Genomic DNA, 8,814 nt, shown 5'->3' on the forward strand with positions numbered 1-8,814 from the left:
TGAGCAAGCCTTGCTTGCTTTTATCCAGGGGACGTAACGCGTAAGAGGACAAGAAAAAAAAAAAAGACAGTGCAAGTGGTTTTAGTGCATTTTTTTTTTTTTTTGTACACTTTGGGAAATATATTCGCGAAAACGTTCCTGTTCAACCGCATGCTGCATGATCATGTTATCGGTTACTTAGACATGGCAGGTAAACACTAATCCTTTGTAAATGATGCTGTTGAAATTTTTGGAGTTGTAGCAATTATCTCAAGTTATCTTTTCACTGGAACGTTTTAAACTGTAACATCACGGTCTTTACTAGCCCACTTCATCGCGCACAGGTTGTAGGCCGCAGGACATACTCGGCCGGCGACTCCAGCCATTCAGTGCCAAGCAGTACAACCTGATAGCTGCCACCTGCCAGAGCTGCAATAATGATTTTTCGAGGCTGCGTGGCTTCAAAAACGGTCGGCGTCGCCGCCGCCACAGGAAATGTTTTTCGTCCGAATTCAAGTGCTAATTCTCACGCTTTAAAAATTAAAACAATATAATAAAATAAAAGTTAGATATAAATGTTTACGCAATGTCATAACCAGAAATATAATCTGTTCGGAGCAGTCCTGTAAAGTTTTGAAGATAGATCAGAAGTCGAGTCCTACTAAGCGCCTCAGGCACATTTCTCTTTCGTTACTCGACGTGGCTGTCAGATGAATTCCAAGCGAGGGACTAAACGCGCGACAAAGTCTGCCCCTCAAATTTTAGGTTTACAACTTCCCGGTAAGGTTTTACTGAGCGAATGCGGCTTAGTCCTTTTCTGAGTTCTTCCCCATTCGTTGTATGGCGTGCTATCATCTATAGGAAAGCGTCGCCAAACGAGGGAGAGGGCATTAAGGAAAACAGCATGAAAACCTGGATGAGAAAACGTGTTGACTTTCATGATGTGAGACAGTGTCATTCTTATTGTCTGCAGTGCCTCCCACCGATTTCACGCCACTCTTCGGGATGCTGTCCTTGGATGTCTCTTTGGCGCTGAATTCGCTTGGAGGGGGCAGCTCAGAAAAAAAAAAAAAAATCAGAAAAGGTGGTCTGTGTCGATAACGTTCGGAAGGACAGGTTCCCAGACGCAGAGAAATATTGCGCAATCGGCTTGAGTTGAACTGTTATCTCGAGCTGCTTGTGCTGATGCGGGAGTCTTCTACGATTAGATACGTGAGCGGGAGACGTAAAGCTTTGACTAAAAAAGGGTGGCAAATGCTGGAAGAAGGTTGTCGCCGTGACAAAGCAGGCTAGGAGAGTGAAAATATAGTGGAAACGAGATACCCAATACATGCGACAAAAGAAGAAATTAGAACGATATAGCAGGCATAGGCTTCTTATTCTTCGTGCGAGGAAAAATAACTCGCACTACACACACACAAAAAAAAAATGATCTGTAGTCACACAAGCCTAATATAACGGTCGCGTATACTCACATATCACTAGAAAGCTCATCACCTTCAAAACAAAGATTTACAAATTTCCAACCAGACCGCTTTTTAAGGATATTCTAACTCTTCATACTGATAATTTTCGAGTTGGAGATCTACGTCTGTACCGTGGTGCCGCTACCATGTCATGTTTTGTCACTGCCATTTTTGGAGCATGAAACAACTAGCACGCAAGGACTTTATGTTCAACACGAAGTGATTTTAATCAGTTTAGTTTGTGGGGTTTAACGTCCCAAAGCGACTCAGGCTATGAGAGACGCCGTAGTGGAGGATTCCGGAAATTTCGACCACCTGGGGTTCTTTAACGTGCACTGACATCGCACAGCACACGGGTGCCTTGCTTTTCACCTCCATCGAAAAGCGGCCGCCGAGGCCGGGATTTGATGCCGCATCCTTGGGAACAGTAGTCGAGCACCGCAATCACTGCGCCACACCGGCGGGGTGAAGTGATTTTAACCAAGTGAACAGGACTGCACGACTGCAGAAACTACAGCCCCCCCCCCCCCCCCCCTTTTTTTTTTTTTCTCGACTGGTTTGATCTTTAGTCTGCTTCGAATTTATGGCGCATACAGTAGTCGAAAAAGCTAATACAAGTCAGCAGACGTTGACGACGTACCTCGATAGGCACAGGCTCTGAAGACCGGTTCTCAAAGGCGCGGCTGTCCTCATGCTGGCGTGAGAGTCTTACTTCTATGTTTTTATCTTTCTCTAGGCTTAGTGCGTAGGCAGCGTTGGCTACAGAGTTGATTTATGCGAGCACAGGTGTAGCGACTACAATGCTATGGGCAGCCCGCCCCACTTTATGTTGCCCCAGTCTACATACACGCCCTGGCGCTTGAAGGGCAAGCCGCTCTGGGCATCGTGTGCTTTCAGAAAACACAGTATGCAGCAGCGCTCCTATGAAGTAAAGATTGCGTCATGCAGTGCGCTGGCTTTAAAAGGGGCGAGAGCCATATAGATTAGAAAGCTTCAATATGAATACAAATCAGGATGACGTCTGCTTTGACACCTTTATTTTAGGGCATGCTCTGAGGTGAGCGAAGGACATACAGAAGCATGGATCATTGGAGATACCCTTAACAGCACGTCAGCGATTTCACAACCAAGATACTAGTCCAGTTAATAGAAGTTACCATATGCATTGTTTTGAGGTGTGCATAATAATGCAGGTATCCTCGCAAGCTGAGTTGAAGCTGTTTTTTATTGACATGCAACATTGATCCCAGCAGCTGGATAACAGAAATTCCTACAGACTAAAGAACTGATAAAGCTAGTTTCTTGCATTTCCAGACTCTTTTAGGTTCCTTCGCCACCATCGCATATTATGCCACGCACAACTGTTGTCCAGTCTTCATACATTTCCTTATATATTTTTTGGGGGGCAGAAAAGTCTTTAATGCGAGAGCGTTAGTAACGATGTAAGGAAAAAAAAATTCCGTCGTTGCCAACAGCGCCTACAATTTGAAATCTAGCAGACTTGAAAAGTCGCGAGTGCCCCCAAGTCGGCGGAAAGTGTTCGACAGCGTCGGCCCCGATTGTTTGAAGCCTGTAGCTTGCCTTGACAGGTGCTAGTTGGCAGGTGGCAAGCAACAGGGCTCTTGCACCCCCGTTTGAAGTCGCAGGCTCGAAGTCTTACGGGCGTGCCCCTGGCAGGAGATACTTCACAGGTCACATGACTGCGACCATTCAGCTGGTCGTGTGATGCGATGAAACCAGTTAGCTGACATGGTTGAGTTGAAAGGAGCTGCCAAATTGGGAAGCTCTTTCATATGGAAGAGTGAGATGGGAATGGAACCCCCTGGTGCCTTTCCATCTCCCACTTGAAGCTTCGTCGGCACGAAAAATCCCGAAGTGATAGTTGGCAGGTCAAACGGCTGGGCTGGATGCTCATGGGATTGGTTACAAGCTCTCTGGAAGTAAATTGCCACTGTGCAATAAATGATTCCTAGACGAGTATTACTGTGTCTGTAATTTATCTACTTAGGTGATTATATAATAATGCATAGCCATCTATAATCATACGTAATATAACTGCATAATCTCGTTGATAGATTCTGAATTTTTTCTTCTCGCTTATCCTCCCATGTTTGGCTCCTTCGTCTATGCACCCTCTCTCCATCATTTTGTTTCCCTCTGCGTCATATCTTCTGCCGAGGTTCAGATGCTTCAACGAAGAGTGACCCCTTCTTTATCTTCTTCAAAATCCATTCCACCTTCTCCTAATCTTCTATGAGGTTCCTTTTAAAACGCACTTGCGACACAGAGAGAGTCACACACCTGGAGCAGCGGAAGCGACCAAAGGATGGCCTCACGTATACGGCTTCAACGCACACGTTCTCACAGATGTAACAGTTGGCGCGAGATTCCCGTCGGACTGGCTGGCTCTCAGCGTTCCTATCGGGCTCCTTTAGTACCATGTCTCAACGTAGCGCCAAATGAGTTGCTCGGCTACAAGGCGGGATTGCAGGCGGAGAGGGTGCGTTGATACAAAGACGGAGGATTGCAGAAGAGCCTTCGAAGTGGCAGTCGGGCACTTCCGGAGAGGCTCGACCGTCCGGTGGTGCCGAAGTGTATCGAGGCAGCGGCGACGGCAGCGAATGCCGCGGGCTTGGCATGCGCGATGAGGGCGTCGACCCCCGGGCGGTCCTGCTCCGCCGCCGCAGCCGCTTCTGTGCGCGCGCGCATGCTAATGAACCCTGTGGGACCTGTCCGGCCAAGACTAGGTTTCTCTCGGCTGCTCTCTGCTGCTGCCTCTGCTACACTGCCAACTTTTTTAGATAGGTTGTACGCGGTCTGGCTGGGACGACGTGTCCAGGCTGCTGACGCTCCTCTGAGCGCCGCTTGTCGGGCCAAGTTTCGCCCCTCCCCTTGTTTCGGCTAGGCTCTCCTCTCCTGATCTTTGAGCAAAGAGGGGCTCGAGCCCGTCCAGCTCCTGTGTGGTGGGCCGGTCCGGCTGTGAGCGTCGTCTCATGGCGCATTAAAATGACTCAGTGGTTGCCTCTGAAAACACCTGCTAATGGAGGAGCAAAGAGGAAGCAGGAAAGATGTTCCACGAAAGGATTGCAGTTTGAATGAGTCACATGCAAGGACCACGGCGTCGGTGCATCCACATATTGGTAAAAATGCGGGGCACAGAACGGCCCATTGTCTTCGTGCGAGCGCCGCTGATAAAAAATCAACAAACATTGCTGTAGTTGCGGGACCGGTGGCTTAACAAGGATAGAGCTGGGCTGATGGCGGCAAGGTTTTCTTACTGAGCACTGAGTGTCCATTAGTGAGACAATGAAAACGCTGGATGAGCTGGTAACAAAGCTGCAGCATCACACCTATTTAACAAGAAAAGCTGGCTCTCACTATACCATTGTCTTCACGTAAAACGGAACACACACGACCGCGATTCAAGGAGTTGCCGCTCTGCGAATAAGTTTTATTTAACCATCAGCTGTTGTTCAATACCATCAACTTTCAAATTCTCATCGCGCAGCGTATTTCCGCCAGATTTGTCTCAAATGGAGAATTATTCGAATGTATAACGAAGAGGGGCTCTGCTTGCAGTATTCTCCAGCTGCATTCTTTCATCTATTTTTGTCGTTCTTTCCTTGTTTTCCTTTTTTATTTGAATGCGTGGTTAGGCATTACTGCTGCTGTTCTCTTTGGTGCGCTCTGATATAAAGTGAGTAATGCTTTCTGTCAACTATCGCATCTAGTGAAACATAAGCCAACAGGTTTTCTTTCTTTTTTTTTTTTTTAACGACAAAAAGTTCTAGTTAGGATTAGATTTGAGGATTTATATTTACCATGCGTTATACACAATGACAACTCATTGAAACTGAGAACATAGTGCGCAGGTGGTGCCCCCACATAGAACATAATCAAAAGACAGCAATATACCATTAGTAATCCAAGCAGTGGCGGCCAGAATTTCGACTAAACAAGTCGTTGGGCGAGTTGATGAAGATCTTGTGAAGATCTTCCACAATTACAGTGCGAAAGAAAGAGGACCAGAACACAGTCATTCTAGCTTTTGTCCTGTCTTTCGCACTGTAAGTATGGAAGCCGACACAAGTAATTAAGCTATTACTAGAGACACATAGGACAGCCAAATTCTATTATAGCTCTGAGAGGCCACAGTCATGACTGAGGGAGGGCATGACAGGCCGGTTACAGCCTCTTGACATCTGCCTCAAGGAGCCTTTAGGGATAGACAGGTAAATCTTTATGTAGACTGGCTCGCTGAAATTTGCGAGCCAACTTTCTACCGACCGTATATCAAACCTTCGTCGCTAGATAATAGTCAGCTCGGTTGCTGCGGCCTATAAGCTGATATCCCGGAACACTTGGTCGCACATTTGTTCAATAAGTGCTGCATTTCGAATGCACTTGACGGAATGCACTTGATTGCACCCTCTATGAGAAGGTCAGTGGCAATGAAAAAAGTGACGTCAGTGACGAGCGTACGTTACGCTCTTTGACGTCCATATAGGGTGATCCAAATTCAATCCGCCGGTAGAATTTACAGTTCATTTAAGCCTGCTTCCTAAACAATTTCACACTTACGAGTTTCCCACAATTTCACACAAGCAGCAATCACCACAAATAGCTTGTTCCGCAGGTGCTGGTTCCATCTGTTTCCATCCTGCAAATTTTTTATGGACTCTGGTTAGCCCGAAGCCACCTGCTATTCCATGAACACCATCATTTGGCAGTATTCCACGGCGGGTCAGGAAGTGCAGGTAAAACTTAAATTAAACCTACCTCGTCCCTTCCTTTACACGAGTAAAACGATTAATTGAGTTTTGTGCACGGTTGAAAATAACAGTTGGTAGATGCATGTTGGAGCGGATTTCGTGATATAGAAAGTCAGCGAGAGAAAATTTTGTTTCACAGGCTTCAAGGGCGCAAGTACAAGATGTCTCACCCATTTATTCTTATAGGCTAAAAAGTATGACACCGGTTCGGACATCGACAGTTTGACAAATGACAGACAAACGTCGGTAACATATCGTGTCCGAAGTGACGAGGTCTTTAGCCAGCAAACCCATTATAGGGACTCCAACGCCTCCAACTCGTCCAAACGTGATATGATAAGGATTATTCTAGGAAAGAATCAGCTGTGTGAAGTTTCTTTAAGTCCATCGCAAAAGTATTTACTAGCATATTTCGCATACCATAACGAGAAACTGTTCGCTGCTCCCGCACCACCGGCGTGAATAGGGCAGAGCTGTATAGATACCAAAGTCAGCTACAATTTTTTTTTGTGCGCTTGTATAGCCTGTCGTGCGCTATAGAATCTAGACCACTTTCTTGGAAATTCTATGCATGTTTCGTCTCCGCTTCTTTTCTGTTCTTTTTGATAATAAAACTGATCTCGACGTCTTTTCGTAAATAATAATAATAATAATAATAATAATAATAATAATAATAATAATAATAATAATAATAATAATAATAATAATAATAATAATAATAATAATAATAATAATAATAATAATAATAATAATAATAATAATAATAATAATAATAAATAATAATAATAATAATAATAAACACTTTGTTCATGCTAGCTATGCTTGTCTTTCTTAAGGAGCACATCTTCGGCTCGCTGTGATTAATTATTATTACGTATTTTATGCAGCATTGTATGCAGTAAGACGACGAATCGCGATCGCTTCGCTTCGACGAAGACGACGCTGCAGCATAGACTTGTGCGCGCCATCTGGGTTCTCCTGCGTGTGGGCATGTGCCATGTTTCAAAAGGCTAAGAAGAAAAAGAAGATCGCGCTGGTTCTCCGCTGCTGACATCAGCTATAGATCTCTGCTGCCGCCCTGTAGCGTTGCGTCAGGGCGTGGCAATATGTCGCGCGCTCAGTTATGTGCATTGATTGTAATAAACAATTTTCGATGATTGCAGTTTTCAATGCGAATAATCCTCTGAGCAACTGCCACAAAGAGAATCTCTAAGGTGGAGGTCTCAAAGAGCAGCCCACGGGCAGCATGCGGCCCACCGACTCTAAAAACTTTAGCTTTCTTTCGGAACGTCCGCGTTAGCTTCACAAATCAGCTTTGCCACCAGTCTCGTTTTCTGACTAAAATCAAGTAAAAGGCCTAGCCTACAGATGGTATGCCATTTTTGTGGGCATAGAAACAGGCATTTGTAGTTGACCTTTTAATCTTAGTGAACTGGACTGCCATCAGCTGGCTTTAAGATCGAGGTGCCGGGGCAACCCACAGTCTCTTTCATTTCTGCGTCTACATGCTTTTTTTTTCTTTTGAGGAAAATGATTGGGATATGAGGCGAATTGTGTCCTTTTAGTAACTCTATCCGAGCAAAAGTCCAGTGTTTAGGCAGAAAGGATCGTACGCACCGCTTTCATTTCCACGATTGTGAGGCCTAGTTACGAGACGTTTTGGTTGCATTGGTCATATATATTTCTTTTTATTTTCCTATCTTTATCTTTTTCTTCTATTCTTCTTTGTTACTTTCCGGCTCTTGGCTCTCGGTAAAGAAACTTCCCCAATGAGGCCCGCATATCATGTACTATGAATTTGAAACCCCTCGGATCTAACGAAACGAAGTGCCCACGACTGACATTGCAGATGTCATCGTCACAATAACAATAACTGGCCTAATCGCCTCCACCACCGATACCATTATTCCCTTGAAGCACACTACAGGACCCTCGACCTTCCTGTTATTCCCCGGCTAACTTTGGCAGAGCGAGTCCCTGTCATCGTATTCTAAGAAATTTACTGACAAAATCTGATCACCTTACCTTCTTGCCGTTGGTGTCTTTTTCTTTTTTACTTTGGCATTCCTGAGAAAAGTGTACAAGTCATTCGGCTAAGTTCAGCAGCAAGAAACTGCCTTTTTTATATATATCATAGAGTTTGGATCTGTGAAATGAAAGCTTAACGGGCTTCAGTGTCTACCTTCAGCTGGCAGTAGTGTCGCACTTACTGAAAAAACGTTAAGGAATATAACGAGGAACTTTCAGCACAGCTTAACAACGTTAATCTTCCAACGCAGTTTCGAATTTTTTTTTCTTTTCATGTGCGGCAGCTGCAAATATATTTTAAACAAGTAGTTGAAAACTCAAAAAACGCACTCCCATTCCAAACCTAGAGCAGAAGTATAAATAGGCGACGTGTTTTCAGTGTTCTATATTTACCCCGCTTATGCGCCTCAATTTCCGAACGGAGTAGCGACACAAAACGCTCTCTGGTCTGTTATGAAGCGGTAGCTTCGTAAATCCAAACCAATTCGGCCTCGAATTTGGCAGTATTAGTTACCGCATGTAGCGCTGCAAATATGCAGCCATAGCTGCTTTGTTTCACTAGGGATAGC

Source organism: Amblyomma maculatum, chromosome 4, assembly GCF_055883805.1.
Source record: "Amblyomma maculatum isolate TAMU_Amacu chromosome 4, ASM5588380v1, whole genome shotgun sequence".
NCBI classification, from domain to species: domain Eukaryota; kingdom Metazoa; phylum Arthropoda; class Arachnida; order Ixodida; family Ixodidae; genus Amblyomma; species Amblyomma maculatum.